The sequence below is a fragment of the Zophobas morio genome, unplaced genomic scaffold (genome assembly GCF_036711695.1).
Source record: "Zophobas morio isolate AGI-343-1 ecotype UQ-CSIRO unplaced genomic scaffold, CSIRO_AGI_Zmor_V1 ptg000014l, whole genome shotgun sequence".
Lineage (NCBI taxonomy): Eukaryota > Metazoa > Arthropoda > Insecta > Coleoptera > Tenebrionidae > Zophobas > Zophobas morio.
The window spans coordinates 13,886,301-13,906,376 of NW_026972119.1; the positions used below are offsets into that span (position 1 = coordinate 13,886,301).

General features: G+C 31.6%; 1 protein-coding gene across 3 annotated transcripts in view; it reads right to left on the reverse strand.

The window, feature by feature from the left end:
• LOC135128565 (sushi, von Willebrand factor type A, EGF and pentraxin domain-containing protein 1) overlaps positions 1–16,386 on the reverse strand; it is a 62,254-nt gene extending 45,868 nt beyond the window's left edge. For 2 of the 3 annotated variants that reach the window (XM_064055452.1, XM_064055451.1), the window contains exon 1: positions 16,141–16,386. The gene's annotated coding sequence lies outside the window, so the exon portion shown is untranslated. The remainder of the gene's footprint in view (positions 1–16,140) is intronic. The other variant, XM_064055450.1, reaches the window with a different exon arrangement.
• Positions 16,387–20,076: the final 3,690 nt, after the last annotated feature.

The following is a 20,076-nucleotide window of genomic DNA, read 5'->3' on the forward strand; positions in this document are numbered from 1 at the left end:
TATCTAATCATCCTCACCAAAATGACGGTACCTCCAAAATTTAACATAGTTAATAAAATTTAAATTTTATAAAATAACGTATTTCTCTGTTTGTGGTTTATGAATCCGTGCTGAGAGTTTACCCTAGACATCCAGATTATTGGGAAAAATCAAAATTGAATAACAATGCTCTGATATCTACAAATATGTTACATTCGTAAGCATGGTGAATTCGTAATCAAAATTTATCTGCTTAAAAAATTGGTTTTTTTCTAAAACTCGTTACTTGCGGTTTATCAATGGATTCATAGTTTTTAATATTACTTATAGAGGGTGACACAAAATTAGGAAATAGATTTTTTTATCAAATCAAGAACGAGTCACCTTATTGTCCAGAAAATGTTAGTATACAGTACTATTATTATTAGTATTAGACTGTACCTACTCAAATTGAAACACGTTTTTTGATAAAATGTTGGTGACATCATTACGAAATTTTGTTCGGAGAAACTCACTTGAAACATACACATAACATGCTCCTTTACTTGTGCGTTAAAAATTCACACATATTTTTATTTTAACTTATAGCGTTCACCTAATTAAAACATATAATTCAAAAGATTAGATTTTATAATTTTTAGAAGAAACCTATTTGTTCACCTGTATTTTATAGGCGAGGGGAGTTCTGTTGAAATAACCTTCGACCAATTTTTTAATTAATTTTTACTGACTGAGAATGATAAAGATATCTAAATGTTTTCTACGTAATCCTAATTTCTTGATCAATCAAATTTGGTTTAAAAAAATTGATGTTGCAATTTTATTTCTTATTTGGCATGAGCATATCTTTTTAAATTTGGCTCCATGGTTCTTTCACGTAAAGCAATTTTCCCTGATTTTTCCCTGATTTACATGTTTTAAAAACTATATATGGGTTTATGAATCAACCTTGATTTTTTACCCAGGCCATCTAGATTTTCTTTCGCAACATCACATTTTATACCATTGGACGAATACTGACATGTGGTGAACTCTGTGGCTGCGTCATAAAAACACGAAGGTCACTGGTTCGATTGGCCCATGAGACACTTTTTTTACCATAACTAGTATTATCCATATTTTTTATAAGTAGTAGTGCATGTGTACTACGCGTGTCGGAATTGACATACATGATCTTTCTGAAATGTTGATCGGAACATTTTCCAGACCAAAAATAATAAAAAATTGCTTTAAACTTAAACGACACAAACAAAAAAATACTTTTTCATGTATCAAGTTGTTTATATTTAATATTTTTATCTTTGTTGAATACTGGTCCATCAAAATTACAAATCCAAACCAGTTTCATGATTCGTTAATAATTCAACCACAAAATATTATACTAAACTGGGCTTGGTGTAGGTGTTGTAATTTAAAATTTACAGTATTTAAATTATTGACAGCATGAAAACAATGTCAGAACTCCCACTCTGTGCCTCCTCAGTGTATCTCTTCTTCTGTAAATTATGTACAGAAAAAATCAAAACTCCCATACATTTTTTAAAAAAGAAAAATAAGTCAATTTGTCGGTTAAATTTTTTTCTACGACCCCATTTAACAATTTTATCTTTTTGTAATTCCCGAGAAACGCAAACTTTAATAACCTCAGTGCTTCCAGTGAATTATCTTCGATCATTAATACTGGGGTAATTTGCAACACGCATGGTTATGTAAATCTCTAAAAACTAAGCAATTTCTTGCATGCTAATATTCATACTTTTTTCGCACTCGTTTTTTGAATATACTTTAAGCATCAACCATAAAAAATTTTTCAAAAATAGAAGTCGAAAGCGTCTGTTTGATGTTTATTTAACCGCTGGGGTTTCATGGCGAGATGTACCTCCAACATACTTTTAAAAGCTAATTAAACCAGATGTGTTATCTATTATTTATTTTCTAAAGTTTTTGGACATTTTTTCACTAAACTTTTTAATACTTAGCGACTGGCCATATTTTGTGGCAATTTCTCTGTCGACCAGCGTAACATACCAATATGCGTTCCAATTTTTAACATTCCTATATAATTACGGTCGGTGGTAAGCTTGAAATTTGGCTTCCGTTTCAACACCAGACCTTCTAAATTCGCCTCAACAAGAAAGTCTAGTGCTTGTGTTTTTTTTAAATAAACCTGTATGCTAATTTTCAATTTCAATATCAATAATTTTTACGATCATTAAAATTTATAATTTATTTAACATTATTTATCTGCAACACGTGTATTCATAATATAAAACAATTGAAAAAAAATTAATACAACTAGAGACACGAATACGATTTTTTTTAATTAATCCTTTTGCTGATTTTAGTGACAACTTTATTTTTTGTGCACAACTTAAAGAAAGTGTGAAATTTTTTATAGTAGAGTCCGGGAAATAGTGAATATTTACTTTAAATAAGTTTTAGAACATGATATAGACACAATAAATTAATCAAGCGACTTGAGTATATCATTATTAAGATACCTGTTGCTAATGTCATTATTATTAAACGAAAACATTTTTTACGGTTATTTGATTAGACGCCGAGCGTTTTTTCGGTGTGTGAGCAAGCGAATTTTTGATCGATAATCCGAGAGCAGTGCTTTGACTCATCCAACATGTCAGTGGGTCAGATGATTGCTCTTCACGAGCCGGATCTACCTGCACTTTGCCTGATGTGGCATATTTCAGGTAGTGGGAATGTGCGGGACGCGCTTCCAACAAATAATAGTCCTCACCCATGCTTTTCTACTTTTCTTTTCCAGCTAAACCCATCGTGCCCGAGCCGGCTAAGAATCGGTTTTCTGTTAATAGATACTTCAGTTTTTAATCGAAACAGTCATAGTCTAGTGACCATGTATGAAGAAATGTATTCTGAAAGAGAAGTCTGCGAACGCATGCAGAACCAGTTGGAACTGAAGCGGAACAACCATACTGACCAGACAAAAATCAGCGACGGCCTGTAAACAATGCCCATGATTTGAAGAAAAGATGAAGACAATAGTGAAAGTGTATCGTGAAAATCGAATTGTCCTGCTGGATTCTAGCGATCTAGAATATTTTTTTGTTTAGGGATATTGAAATTTCAGTGATGTAACACCGGGAAGGAGTGCGCGGTTAATAAAAGTGATTGTTACATATAATATTTGCGCTCTGTGAGAGCAATTTGTAGATGGGAACCAGGATAAGCTTACATAAACAGTGATGGTCGCGACTTGAGAAATCACCGAACAATTACCATTCTTTTAAATCATAATGTGAGAAAGAGTTTGAAGTTTGAAGAGTTTTCAATTGGCGTATTTTGCAGCCCCAATTTTGGTTTAAAAAATATCACAACATTGTACTTGGTGTTGAAGAAGTGAGCTACAAACGAGTTTTTATCGCAGTGTATTGAGTTGCGATCTTTTCAGTTTGTGCTTCTTTTATTGACAGCTCTTTGCTTTCAGATTAGTTTGCATTTAGTGTTATTATGATCAGTTTATCTATGTAAGGAGCTTTCTCTTGAGATGAGATTCAACACAGATGAGGGTCTTTGTTAAATAAAGAAGTGCAAAAAACAAAGTACTTAGGAATCGGAAAGTTTAGCGAGGAAAAATTATCCCACCTACAAGTCAAATAATTTTTATTATATCACTACATACTACAGAAATGGAAATAACTGGAAGTATTAAGTGAGCGTTAATCTATTAGATTATATATAAGAAAATATTTGATGTTTAAATTTATTTTCCGATTGTATTTATACAACCAAACCCACAGAAAAAATGGTTACCGTTTTAACTAAATAAATATATTTTAGAAAACAGGTGCCAATATCTTTAAGTAAATATTTTTATACCTCACTGTGTAAATATTAGGCAGGGAAGGCGTAGATATACGGATCTGCGTCTTAGTATCCGACAGTTTACGTTTTGTTTGAGACGAATTAATGGATTATAAAAAAGTAAAATTGTCGATTAAAAAAAAACACAAAACTTCAAGTCGTAATTTTCACTCAAAAAGTGGAAATTGATGGGTTTATTATATAAATAGTTCCAAAAAAACTAGCAAATCTGAAACTTTCAAATTATTTAAAATTTGAAGTTACGCAAACATTAAGATTAATTGAACGCCAGTCAAAAATTTTCTACTCTACAAATATTGACGTTGTCATTTAAAACTATTTTTTCAAGTAAATTTTGTTTTAAATTTTATGTTGCAGAAATTGCAAAAATTTCATAAGATACTAGGTTGACTGAATAAAATTCATTTATTCATGACAAACGGTTAAAACGGTTAAATTAAATAAATAGTTATTGTTAAAAAATATATTCACATTTATATTAAATATACAGGGTGAGTCAATACGCGTGCTGTTGTACGGTTCTTTGAATAGCATACACATATTAAAATTATGTTTGACTATACAGGGTGGTTTGTTTTTGAGGCATAGCGTTCAACTTAGCTTCTTTTTTTAATATAACATTCTACAGTATGTCCATGAATTGAATTTACAAAAAAAATATTGATTTGCTAAAAAAATATCAAAAGATTAAAAATTGTAGCTTCGCTTAATGCTTAATGTAAATAAGTCTGCAATTACAACAACAAAAGCATACCATGTGTTTAAATAAACAAGAAAAAAGTTCTTGTAGGTGCAACACTTGTTTTACGTCATGCGAAAATTTTTATTCCTTTGACTTTTTCCTATAAAATATCAAGTAAAAAAAGTCCTCTTGTAAATTTAACACATTTTTACATATTGTTATAAGCTTTTTCGTATACACTGTGTATCTATAGTTTATTTTTGAAATTCTGATCAAACGTTACCACGTTATTCAAATTTTGTTAAATTTTAACTTCCCCAGCGTAAACGAAGGAAGTATTGCAATCGAGTCGGACTACTTGATACTTTAGAATACGAAAAAAATTGTCTCCCGTTTCCGTGTATCTGTCGTCTACTACATTGATTTTTACTAAACTCCGAAATTATCGGACCGATTGTGGTCAAATTTTGTACGTATCTTAGGAATATCATGTAGGTGGTAAAACACAAAATTTGGCTAATCGTTACCATTTGATGACGTCCGCTCATCATTTTGCGTAATTAACATCAACTAAATTGTGTGAAATAATATATTCCTATACTTGTGGTTTACGAATCTACCTTAATTTTCTGTATTATTATTATTATTATTATTATATCTTTTTAAACCGTCTTGTCTTTTAGACACCTAGTACGACTAGCACGTGAAGCAGTATAACGTGCAGCTAACGTGCTTAATTTTTTTTATCAAATCAAGAACAATTTACCCTATTGTTTCGAAAATGTAAGAATACAGTAATATCGCACCCGCCTATATTTAATAATAGGTAATTATTATTACTCTGTTTTGAGAAGAAAAAATCAATCAACATTAATTTGATTTCGAAGCATAAACATGAACAGTCGAAGTTGAGCATATATTGATCCGTTGGGAAAATACAGGGTGTTCTATTTGAAAAAACCGAAATATAGATGTTTGATAACTGTAATAATTATTTTATTATTTATCCCTCTAACCCAAATTTTAAAAATAACCCTATTGCGTTTTTTTTTATGAAACCATTGTTGAAAAATTTTAAGAAAATTAGAATAACGTGGCAACGTCGCATGGGAATTTCAAAAATAAACTGTGGTTGCAATTACAAAGCCCAAAAGGAGCTTAATCAAAATATGTAAAAATGTATACGGTATTACTTTTTAAACAATTAGGTTGTGTGTTACACCTCAAAAACAGAACACTCTGTATAGTAGAAAATAATTTTACTGTATGGTTCTGTAAAAACCACAGAACTTTAACTCTTGACTTTTTTCTGTTCGTAATAATTAGTGACTCATCCTATATTTTACTACTTCTTTAAAAAATGATTCGCCTAATTTCTTCAAAATTTTGAAAATAGATGTAATGGACACAGTTATCTTAAGTGGTAAATTATATATCAAAACTGATATTTTTTTCAATTTTCACTTGCTGATTTAATTTTTTTGAAATGTGGTCCTATTGGCAGTTCTATTTTGTTATTTTCTACCATAATATAAGAATTCTGGTAAGTTATGACAGATAACCAAGGGGAAAAATATAATTAGATATTCTTGAGTACACTCGTATGCTTAACTTCGACTGTTTATGTTTTTAGTTCGAAATAATTCGACTATTAGCACGTTCAGATTTCAATCACCAGCGGTCAAAAGAAAATGAAATTTGAATTATTTTGTCTCCTCAACGCAGAGGAGAGGGCTGATTAATTAATTAATCACATCACTCAGTTTTTTCTCAAAAAACAAATTTGAAGAACATTTATTTGGCAAAATTGAAGATGACAAACAAATTTTGATTAATGATTTACCATGCTTCCAATAACCTTAAAATATTGCCACGATATCAAAGTATTCGGTTTTTGCACTTTCAAAGTTAAATAGTAAAATATTGTTATACAATTTTGATTTTTTTCCAAAAGTCTGATTGCCAGGGTAAAAAATCGACACTACCTATCTAATTTTACAAAATTGTAAAATGACGTTATCACTTTTTTCGGGGGACGTAAACAAAAAAATGTTGATTAACGATTTATCGTGCTTACAATAACCTTAAAACGGTTGCAAGATTTCAGAACATTCGGTTTTGCAATTTTAAAATGGACAGATGGCAGACAGACAGACGGACGGACAGATAGACGGAAACGGGGGACCTATTTTTTGTACTCTAGGGGCCATGCAATGTTGAGAAAGTATAAAAGAGTATGTTAAGGGAGTACAAATTATTAAAGAATTTTTTTTTAAATTCACTCTAACATGCATTACAAATGAGAGAGAAAAGTTTCGGGAACTGGAACATGAAGATTAATTTCTGTAATTTTGTAGCTTCTGACTCAGAATGCTATTAGTCGTCGAAACCAGAAATATCTGTTGAGTAATACCTAAATACCAAAATCTTAATAGTTTGACAATTTTCAAACGCTTAGGAGATCATTAAGTCAAGTTATTCTTACGGTGTTAATAACTATATTCAAAAAATTGATCTAAGGTTATTTAGACAGACATTGGCATACCTCTGAAGTACAGTCTAATAAATCCATCTTCTTCGAAAAAATATAAAATTTGATTTCGCGAAAAAAAAAAATTGTTGCGCAGTCTCAGTCGCAGAGTAAGAAAAAAAATGAGAAAGTCGAATCGGGTATGTTCATGTCATTAGGTCGACGCTTTTCCGACTCAACGAAACGACTTCTCGACTTTTTTTTTTTTTTGGCTCTTACATTGGCATAAAACATTATTGTGCAATTTGGAGGCGAATTCATGAACCACAAAAATTTAAATAAGTTACTATGCAAGAAAACATTAAAATAGCCGTTTGCAGGAAATAAAATGTTATTTTTATTTCCGGCAAACGGCTATTTGAATGTTTTCCAAATGGATTCAAAGATTGATCCAAAAAAAGACAGGACTTCCCCAGTATGTACAGTCAAACATTCAAATTCATTGCATTCGAAAAAATGTCGACGAGGATGGGATTCGAATCAACGCGAGCAGAGCTCAAGGCACCGAAATTTCCACACTTCCGGGAGTCCATTATGCATTAACCCAAATATCACCTATGTGATACTCATGACGAAATATTGCATACGATTTTTTGTAAAGTAATTATGACAAAAATTAAGACGGATTCATAAACCACAAGTACAGGAGTGTGTTATTTTATAAAATGTAAATAAGAATTATACAAAAATATTTTAGTTTAGTCACTGAAAAAGTTATTAACGAAAAAAGAACAACTTTGAAATTAAAACAGACTACACAGTTTAATACACCGTACCGTGTCGATAAAAAAATCTTCACAAAAATAAAGACTTACTATACCGTTTTACTTCTCGAATGACAGCCAAAGGAAGTATTCCACGAAAGTTATTTTGATAAACTAGATATACAGATTTTTTTAACCAGTTTCCTTTAGTAAATTTTGTTTAAAAAAATAAGAAAAATATTTCGAAAGTGTTGTTTTAGATTTTACGCAGTACAAGTAAATGAGTACTCTCACATTTTCCCCCTGCAAAAAATATGGTAATCCAATTTTTTCTCCGTTTTCTCTATTGTTGCTAAACACCGACGATTTTTATTTAATGGGTTTTAAACAACTGATGATAATCCATTTGGAAATCAATCGATTACCATTCTAAGCAAACTTTTTTTTCCGTGTGAAAGTATATTTTTGTTTCCGCTTTAGCAGCCGCGATTGGTTTTCTGATAGCAATGTAAAGTCACGAAGAACAGAAGTCTTATTCCAGTAATGATCTAACTTAATGATTCAAAGTTTGCAATTTAACAAAAAATACATATTTTATAATGACATAAGATGTTCACAGAACTGATGAAAGTATCACCAACCTAATTAAACTTTACTACATTTATCTTGCAGTGTAATCCTGTTCGATAAAACCGCCATGACTAATCAATACTATCCTTCGAAAAAATCATCGCCTTTACTCATTTCTGTATGAATTCATTCAGAATAAAGTGAAAGGTGGCGAAGAATTTTTCCGGAATCACATCATTCACCTTGCGTAAATACCTAGACGTGTTTTACACGAGTCTTCTTCAAATATTACATAAAAAGATGATTTAACCAGCTCGTAATATAAGCCAGCATACAAGTCCGATTTAAATTTCGCAGCGTAATAATGTAGTACGACAGGCTACCTTTCCACAGCAAACGCATCCGCGCTGCTTGACTGCAATTTTCCCTGATTTACCTCGAATGTCAACAATAGCAAGCAAGAACCCGTACCGTTTCGATTATTTATAATCGTCACACGATTATTATTCCCGTTTCTCATTTGCACAGCCCGATTGCATTGTTAGCGTTAGCATGTCCATTAATCGTTAGCTGAGCGCAAATTCGTGTTAACCATTGCGAATTGTGGCACAAGCAACGGTTATTCCGGCCATTTCTTCATTACAACATGAGTTTTAGGTGCTTTAATAAATCTAATATGCTCCGGTTGCAATTACTGCATTAGGGTTGGTTCGTCGCTTGATCGAGCATTAGAGTCACCGCTAGTTCCTCGTCAAATATAACACCGTTACGACGTTGTTATTCAGAAATTGTATAAACATGACGGAAATACTTTAATTGTACTTTGGTACTTAATAACCAAGACGGTTAAATTCTTTCTTCCGGCTTTGTATATGGAGATGGAAAGACGTACCGTTGGCAGGCGGCTCGTGACGCGACGAACTTATTACTATTCCGATTTTGTAAATAGTGGGTAATGTGGTCGGTATTCCGGATTTTATTGAATGCGGCAGGTTTTATTCGCAAATTGGCGATTTTGACGCCAGTGGAACGGGTTTGGTTTACTTAGAAACGATGCTGTTTTTGTAATGATTTTGGAATTTACGAGCGTTTTATTCGCCGATAACGTAAGAATTAAATATGGATGGTGATGTTTTGTAAAGCTAGAGAGCACGTTTTATTTTTTGTATGCTGACAAACAGAATTAAAGGATGGATAAACCGATGAGTGTATTAATTTAAAACCTTCATGTGCATTTATCTGAGAGCTTTGAGTTTCTGTTACAGATTTAGAGTTCGAACTTGTCAAGCATAAACATAAAAAAAATTACGCAGGAATTGTTATAAATAAAAATATAGTTATCTAACACTTTACGTAAACCTGCGATGTGGCGATGGATAACTGAAAACGTGCTTATTCAGTAATTTACAATTTTATAATAGACATTAAAATTTTAATTCATTAAAAGTAGATAGGTATAATTAAAGCTTGAAACAACTGAAAGTTTGCCAAACGTGGAAAGTATGACTTCTAACCTCTTACATTTTTAAACACAGGTAGGCGAATGCCAAATATCATTACTTATGTTACGAAATCAAGTAAGTAAAAGAGTTATTATTATTATTATTTTTTATTTCTTCTTATAAAAAAATCACAAGTCATTGGGAAAGTATTTATATGCAATCTTCTGAAATCTTTTGTTTAAAATCTTTACAATGCATTGTGTGAATCGTGAATAATTATTTTCAGTCACTTATTGCAATAGATAGTAGATCTTCAGAAAATGTAAAATAAATTAGAATTCACAAAATGCTTACACGAATTAATACTGCAAACTAAAAACTGACGATCTTGAAATTATCAAAATTTTTTGATAGAAGTAAAGCTCGACGAAAGATACCGTGCATTTATTGTTTAAACTTTAAATTAACGTGTCCACAAATTTCTCTATATAATGCAAACAATTTATCACCATATTCTTAAAATTGTGGTGAAATTTTTCATCAGTTATTTTTAAAAGCCAATGTCTCATTTATTTATGGAAATTTCGGAACGCGAACTTCATCACTGTTTTCAGCTTCCAAAACTCCTAGGAAAAATGTTGTTGACTTTTTAATACCTTCTTCAATATAATTTTCTGCTCATTTCCGACAAAAAAGTCGACAATCTTTTCGGTACAATTTATATATTTTTTTTATAACGAAAACAGTGGTGAAAACGCCGTTCCGAAATTTCCAAAAATAATTGAGTAGTAACTGCTATTATAAGACTGTCTTTGGCAAATGACATACCCTCTAAGAAAAGAGGGAGTGGGTGGGCGGGGCTAGTTAATCACCATTTTTCAGACACCCGGTATAATGTAGACAGTTTATCATCATCTTTTTAAATTTATGTTAAAATTCTTCATCCGATATCTTTAAAAACCTATGTCTCATTTATTACTGGAAATTCCGAACCGCGATTTTCAGATTACAAATCTCGTAGGAAAAACATTGTCGAATTTTTCTGTCAAAAATGAGATACCGTAAAAATTTATAATATTCTTGGTACGATTTATAGAGTTTTTCTAATAAGATGAAAACCCTGGTGCAAACCGCTTTCCGAAATATCCATAAATAATTGAGAATTTGATTTTTAAAGATACATGATGAAATTTTCACCAAAATTTTAAGAAGACGAAACTAAATTTGATTTCGCATATTCACAAAAAATGCTTTCACAAATAAACACGGAAAATGAAAACAAAAATTAAACTTTTGAAATTATATCCACATTTTTTAATAAGTAGAAGTAAAGTTCGACGAAAGATATAGTGCGGTTATCGCTTAATTGCTACGGCTTAAACTTTAAATTGGCGTGTTCACAAATTTCTGCATATAGTGCAAAGAGTTTATCATCACCTTTTTAAAATTTTGGAGAAATTTTTATCGGATATCTTTAAAAACCTATATCTATATATTAATGGAAATTTCTGAACGCGGTTTTCCCACTGTTTTCAGTTTGCAAAACACGTAGAAAAACCTTTGTCGAGTTTTTCTGTCGGAAATGAGATACGGTAAAAATACCTTCTTCGAAACAACCTATCTCATTTCTGACAAAAAGAGTCAGCAATGTTTTTGGTTGATTTATAGTTTTTCTTAATAAGATGAAAACTCTGGTGAAAACCGCGTTCCGAAATATCCATAAATAATTGTAAATTTGATTTTTAAAGATAAATGACGAAATTTTCACTAGAATTTTAAGAAGACTAAAATAAATTTAATTCACAAAAAATACCTTGACAAATTAGTACAGAAAATGAAAAAAAAACTGAAACTCTTGAAATTATATGAATATATTTTTTAATAAGTAGAAGTAAAGTTCGACGAAAGATATAGTGCGGTTATTATTTAATCGCCTTCACCCTGCGGTTTAAACATTAAATTAATGTGTCCACAAATTAAAAATTTTGGTGAAATTTTTCATCATGCTAAGATAAAACTAATTTTGGCAAATCACGTACCCTCTAAGAAAACGGAGGGTGGGTGGGCGGGCCTAGTACTGGCCAAGATAAGAATGAATAATATTAAGAGCAGTCATTGGAATGAAGAGGGGGTCGGTGAGCGGGGCGACTGTTTGCTTATAAAACTCTTTAGAAAAATCTAAACTCAGCTCCGCCCACCTCTTTGGGGGCCCCTAGTGTTTTTTTCAGAATTCAATCCCTAATGGTTAATTTCAGGTTGTCTAGACGTTTTACACGATATAGAAAATGAAAATAGATCCCCCGTTTTTGTCCATATAATATTATTGATTAAATAAAAAATTGCCCACGTGTTATTAAAAAAATTGGTTGAAGATTATTTCGACAGAACTTCCCTCGCCTCGACTTTTTGCTTGAATTTTTGAATTCTACAATTTTTCATTTTTTTCCAAGTTTAAAATTTTCCAGACTGGAAAATCACATCACCTCTAAGAAAATAGAGGGTGGGTGGGCGGGCCTAGTACTTGCCAAGATAAGACTGAACAACCAATATTTCATTTACTTATGGAAATTCCGGAACGCGATTTTTATCAATGTTTTCAGCGTCAAAACTCCTTCGACACAACTTATCTCATTTCCGATAAAAAAAAAAACTCGCGAATGTTTATATTATAGAGTTTTTTCTGTAAGATGAAAACCGTGGTGAAAACGGCATTCCGAAATTTCCAAATATTACTGAGGTATTGATTTTTAAAAATACGTGATGAAAAATTTCAACAAAATTTTAAAAATACAAAAATCGATTTCACAAAAAGTACTTTGGAAAAATGGACAATGAATATAAAACAACTGAGGCTTTTTAAAAAGTAAAGTCTCTAATTGCTATCAACTTGCGGTAATTTTTATGAGTTTGGCACAATGGTGGCCGTAAATTTACTTGCCTGACAAGTCCTTCCCCTATTGTACGAGTAATAAATTGAAATTATTTCACTACGACACGTGGCTCATCTAACTGGTGGAAAACATGCTGGTGCTTGTATTTATTAAACTTTATGAGAGATCCGTTGTAAAATGCTTCAGTCGTAATCGCCGAATATCTTTTTACTTTTTCATTTATTAACAGAATTATCGTTATGAAATTAAAAATTAAAAAAAAAATAACATGTCCACAGTTTTCTCGATATAATCCATGGGCAATTTTTTACAGTTTATCACCATCTTCTTAAAATATTGGTCTTTGTTTCATCACGTATATTTATAAATCCACACCTCAATTTTTTATGGAAATTTCGGAACGCGGTTTTCACCACTGTTTTCAGCTTACAAAATTCTATAAATCGTAGGAAAAGCATTGGCGACTGTTTTGTCGGAAATGAAATACAGGAAAAAGTACACAGCCTGATTTTACTATGTCTAATTTTCAAAAAAACAAAAAGAAATAAGAGTTGACAATGTTTTTCCTGTGATTTATAGAGATTTGTGAGTCGTGAAATTCACTTTCAAAATTATTTTATTTCACAAATTCACAAAAATACTTATTAGGCAAATAAATACTGAAAATAAAAAAAAACTAAAGCCATTGAAATTATATTTTTTTAGTAGAAGTAAAGTTCGACGAAAGGTATAGTGAGATTATGGCTTAATTGCTGCCTAACTTAAAGTAATTTTTAACGGTTCATCACATCCCCGTTAGGTGTGTTGGTCTTCCTGCCTTCTTCGACTTTAGTGATTTTTAGGTTTATTATCAAATTTGAAGTTTTTCAAAAAGCGTTTCATATTCGTATGTTTTAATTTTTTAAAAACTTCTACTCTAGGTTAAAACGAGTGTAAATAAGTCAGGTAGAGTTTCATTGACTATTTTATCTCTATTTCGGTATAATATCTACGTTAAAGTTGCGATCTAACCTATAAAATTAACTTTTTGACGTTAGTAACTTCAGTGTTATTCACTGGATTTTCGGGTACCCAATTTTTTTTTGCAGACAGTGACAACATTTTATTCATTTCGTAGTATAACAAAAAACGTAAAAATTGTTTAGGATGAATCCCAATGGGAGCTAATTGTTCCCGGTTTTTTGGTCTATCTACCGAAATCGATATTTTGTTTTTGTTAATGGACTCAAGTTGACGTAAGAATTTTTTTATGATTTTTCTCGAACTTGGACTTGTGAACTTAAAAATGTATCGGTGAGTTGGTGCGCCATTTCTGAGCACCCTGTATAATTTTTTATTTGAAAAATTTAGGTGTATAAAACAGACACATTAAAATTTTAATAGTTAAAGAAAACTATTTTTTTACAAGTGTTTAATTTCATGTTTTGCTCAAATGTCACAGTTCATAATCTACGAAAATGCAAATTTAGTATGCCGGAGTAGACAATAATGTGTGATATTATCAAGTCTATAAATCTGAAACTTCAAAATAAACACATGTGTTAATATGATCCGGGAGATGATAAGATGGTAAAGCAGCAAAAATTGATTGCATTCTTTCAAAATCTTGTAAATGAACCCTGTTTTATCTGTACGGTAGATATGATACTATCTATTATCTATTGTTTAACAGACGACTGCATTCTTTAATATTACGTAAACCGATTGTCTTGAAAATATTAATTCGAACCATAAAATTATATTGCTATTACGCAATTGATAAGGTTTTACTAATTTAAGCATTACCAACAACGAACTAAAATTTAGTTATTCATCTCGAGAAAGTTAAAGCGATCACCCCGAAAAATTATTAAACAAATCTATTGAATATTTTGAGGTTCATTTCACTATTTTGTATAGCATGTAATATAATACAATAGTGCTAATATTTTAAAAGTTAAGAAGCTTAAATATTTCAAAAATATAATCAACCATTTGTTGGTCTAAATGGATTATAGCTGACTTAAGTACAAAACTGTCAACAGTACAAGACAAACAAAAGAAAATTATACGAAACACAAACGCTCTGAAAAGGTCTCAAAATGAGTTACAGCGTTTTGTTCCTTATGCAGATTCTGACCTATTTTTACCGATCTGATGCTTTGCGATGCCTTACTGAAATGGTAAAATTTTATTACATATGTTTAAAACGTTTTTGGCTATCGTTCATCTGAATTTTCTTTAAACGAAATTAATGACTGCAGAAATAACCATTACCTACTCACAACTTTTATTGCTTTAAATTATATGTATTGCTAATTGTAAACTTTATGGATGAGCAGTTATTTTTCTTGTAATCGTTGGTCCAAACATAAAAATTCTGTGTTGAAAATAGTACTATACATAATGTAAACAATGAAGTAACGACTTAGCAAAAGTCATGAACTTGACGAATTCTTATCTTGTTTATAATACACGTGTGTAGTTTAATTTGTACCAATAATGGGTATACTACATTTGTTCCAAATAGTCTAGCAAGTTTTATTTATCAAATTAATATTGCTAATTTAAGCAACATGGTTTTGAACTTAAACTGCTAAATTTTTCAAGCTACACTATATTTTTTATAAAAACATCAAATCATGAAATCTAACAACAGCAATATATCTTCTTACCTCATTCTTAAAAAAATACACCGTTATGAACACTCTTTTCTTCTCAAAGAACTTTATAGGTCACAAAAATCAAACAAATCTGCTGAAATTTATTGTGTTCGAGCTCACACATTTTCGATAACTCGTTTTGACAAAAATTTATGGTTTCATTCCGCCAACGAAGAAAGTTTTCGTAACTGAAATCTGGGTTTAGATAATTTTATGTAAGACCGCAAAACTGGGCCACTTAAAAAATAAAATGTAGATTTTAAAATATCTCGAAGAAAAACGCGAGACGAATTGCAGTCACTTCATACCCGATTTGCATAACATCAGACAACAAACTGTTTCGTTGTAGGATTTTTGACACAAGTTGTTGTTTTCGAGTTCTTGAGCACGCGACACTTGGATATCAGTCATGTTCTTGCATAAACGTTAAATCGAATTAACATAAGAGCCAGTCGCATCGGATGAAAATATACAAGTTTTGTCTGTTATCTCTTCTCACGCCAGCGACCGTAAAAAGTTCTGACATTCAACACCGGGGTGTGGTAGACATTCCATGAATTTGTCTTATGATATCCCGTTGATTCAACACTTGAAGTAAAATTTATAAGCTCGTGTTTGTAAAGTGCTCTGTTTTAAATGCGAGCTTTGATAAGTATAACAACCTGCCCACATCCTGACCTGAATTGAAGACTATCTTCGCCAGCTTCTGAAGCAACAATGTTCATAGCCTCTCTTCATCAAGAATTAATAGCACAGATGCTTCATACTTTTAACAATGCTCGGATATCCGCATCTTCAGACAATACGAATAGAATCGACAGTTTTGAAAATGAACTCACCTAAAATTGATTGGTGGTCGCTGAGGTAAACCTCTTGGTCACTAACATGAATACAGCCCACTCGTGATCGTTTAAAGCTTATAAATTCCAAGGTTTCACTAAACAGCGTCAAAAATCAAGCAAAATACACCACACACCACACGCGCTTGTCCAACGCTCTTCGGTCGCGGCACCTCAACAGTACTGACGACTCAGGTGCTTTCTTGGCGATCAGGTGAAGTAAGTGGGGAGAAAGAAGTTTTGTCTACCTCCTTAAATAATAGTTGATTTACCTCTATTTTAATAAGTAAAACCGATCGAGAATTGTCCAACGTTTTAAGTCGTACCGTCCAGGTACTAAAATAGAAACTTCGGTGACTTCAACACTCAGAGACGCGGCGAACCCAAATGCAGAATGAGGTGGAACACAAAAAAGAGACCAGGTAAATGGAAAAAATTCTCCACACAAAAGATATTTCATGGTTGCCGAATGGAACGTGTAGGCATTTTTGGACTGATTGAATTTCAGATTACGGCGGTTTTAACGAAATTTTATGCAGATATAATAAGGCAAAAAACGGTCAGTATTATTTATAGTGCGAATAAGAATTCAAGTGGGTTTAAATATTTCATATTTTGCTGAGTTTATTATTTTTAAATGGAACAATGCGGTGATACGTAGGCGAAAATTAAGCAGTCGGTGCGAGTGCCGTTAGTTCTTGATCATATTTTACCTGATTCATCAAAGCCGCAATTAGAAAGCTGACCATAGTACCACAATATAATAGGGATTACACCCGCATTCAGGGTACCGTTATTGCCTTGTTTCGTATTTTAATTGACGATTTTGCATATTTATACCTATTTTCCGACGAATGCAATCTATGTAGGCAAAATTTCATCTCCAAACATAAAGAGGGAATTAATTTAGAAAAAATGGGTGTTTTAAATCTCCGAAAGCTCATTTGTCTGAGTTTTATGGTATAAGGTTTTTTGTTCCACCGTAAGTTGTAACAGTTTAGTAAACAGACACAAGTTTCATAGGCTTGCCTGATTATGAAATCGGTGAAGCTTGTTTTTGTATACAACCGTTAGGAGATATAGGTAGATATCTTTTCCGAAGTGTTGATATAAGTATAATTTAAACAACACTTAACTTTAACCGATATTTTTATTTATTAGTATCAGCTGGGATTGTTTTTGTAGAATTCAACCCTTAGAAATTATTTTAGGGTTCATTTCTTCGAAAATTTCTACAATTTTTGCAGAATCGCCAATTGAAATATGGCATTTTTAGGATTATTAAAAAATTTGGTTTTCAAATAAAAAGTTCGTAAGTGTCATAATAATTTAAAATAGACACTTGTGTCCCTGAGATTCCTTCATAATCTTAAAAAACACACTCGGGACCCCCGAGATTCTATAATAATATTTTTAGAGATTCAAACAAATATGAATTTTGCGGTTAAGCTCCGCCCTTTAATCTGACAAGCAATGAAAAATTCATCATAATTGAAGTAGTGGTGGGTGGGCGGGGCTTAATTAATTATGGGTTTCTTTTTCTTAATATGTACATTTAGTTTTCTTTCATTAACAAAAATCTTAAAATATTGGGGTTACCGAAATTGTGTCATAATAATTTCAAATATAAATTCGTGGTCCTCAAAATTGTATCTATTATAATCATTTTAAAATTGATACATGTGACCCTCGAAATATTATCATGATTATTTAAAATTGACACTTGTGACTACCGAGATTTCTTCATAATCTTCTTAAATCTCCAGGATTTTTAAAATCATCTTTTTAAAGAATCAAACAAATATGAATTTTGCAATTAAGCTCCGCCCCTCAATCTCACAACCAATGAAGAATTGGCCACAATTGAGATAGGGGCGGGTGGGTGGGGCTTAATCATTGGCTTCCTAATGTACAAAGTTTTCTTTCAACAACACGATACTTAAAACATAATTAAAAGAAGATTATGAATTTTACGAAAAGAAAGTCGATGGCTTAGCACGTTAAGATCTGTATCTCAATTTTTTTGTCGACTTTTTGGGGACATTTCCAAAAGCTCAGTTTTCAACACTCCTCCTCTATGAAATCTTTGATCATTTTTAACCACCTTCGAAAATTACAACGACAAATTGATTTAATAAAAAATTCATCATAATTGAGGTAGTGGTGGGTGGGTGGGGCTTAATTAATCATGGGTTTCTTTTTCTTAATATATATAGTTTTCTTTCAATAACACAAATCTTAAAATATTGGGGTTTCTGAAATTGCGTCATAATAATTTAAAATATAAATTCGTGGTCCTCAAAATTGATACACGTTGCCCTTGAAATGTTATCATAATCATTTAAAATTGACACTTGTGATTACCGAGATTTATTCATAATGTTCTTAAATCTCCCGATATTTTTTACTCATCTTTATATAAAGAATCAAACAAATATCAATTTTGCAATTAAGCTCCGCCCCTCGATCTCACAACGAATGAAGAATTCGCCTCAATTGAGCTTAATCATTCGCTTCCTAATGTACAAAGTTTTATTTCAACAACACGATACTTAAAACATAATTCTAACCTCAAATGATCATTTTAAGTATTTTATTCTTGAAAGAAGATTGTAGATATTACGAAAAGAAAGTCGATAGCTTAGCTTTGTGGATTTTTTGGCAACATTTCCAAAAACTCAGTTTTCAATACTCCTCCCCTGTGAAACTTTGATCATTTTTCAAAAACACCTTCGAAAATTACAAGGACATGTTTTTGTAGATTTCGAGCATAAACACGCTGTATTTTTCAAATAAGCACGTCGAGATCAAATATCTCACAATTTTTTTGGATTTTAAGGACATTTTTCCAAAGCTCAATTTTTCAATATCTTACGAAATCTTTTACCATTTTTCAACCACCTTCGGGTATTAGCTGAGACTTTTTTTTTAATTAAACTTTTAGAAATTATTTTAGGCTTCATGTCTTCGAAAATTCCTACAATTTTTGCAGAATCGCCAATTGAAAAATTGCATTTTTTAGGATTATTAAAACATTTGGTTTTAAAATAGACACTTATGGCTCTGACATTCCTTCATAATCTTAAGAAACACACTCGGAACCCCCGAGATTCTTCAAAAATCTTTCTAGAGATTCAAACAAATATGAATTTTGCAATTAAGCTCCGCCCTTCAATCTGGCAAGCAATCAAAAATTCATCATAATTGAGATAGTGGTGGGTGCGCGGGGCCTAATTAATCATGGGTTTCTTTTTCTTAATACATACATTTATAGTTTTCTTTCAATAACACAAATCTTAAAATATTGGGGTTTCCGAAATTGCGTCATATTAATTTAAATTTAAATTTGTGGTCCTCAAGATAGTATCATAATCATTTTAAAATTGATACACGTGGCACTCGAAATAGTATCATGATCATTTAAAATTGACACTTCTGACTACCGAGATTCCTTCATAATCTGCTTAAATCTCCAGATTTTTTTAATCATCTTTTTAAAGAATCAAACAAATATGAATTTTGTAATTAAGCTCCGCCTTTCCACCTCACAACAAATGAAGAATTCGCCAGAATTGAGATAGGGGTGGGTGGGCGGGGCTTAATTTGCTTCTTAAAGTACAAAGTTTTCTTTCAACAACACGATACTTAAAACATAATTCTAACCTCAAATTCATCATTTTAAGTAGTTTTGTCTTGAAAGGGGATTATGTATATTACGAAAAGAAAGTCGATGGCTTAGCACGTTAAGATCTACATGTCAATTTTTTTGTGGATTTTTTGGCAACATTTCCAAAAGCTCAGTTTTCAATACTCCTCCCATGTGAAATCTTTGATCATTTTTCAACCACTTTCGAGTATTAGCTGAGACATGTTTTTTTTAATTCAATTCTTAGAAATTGTTTTAGGCTTCAATTCTTCGAAAATTCAGACCATTTT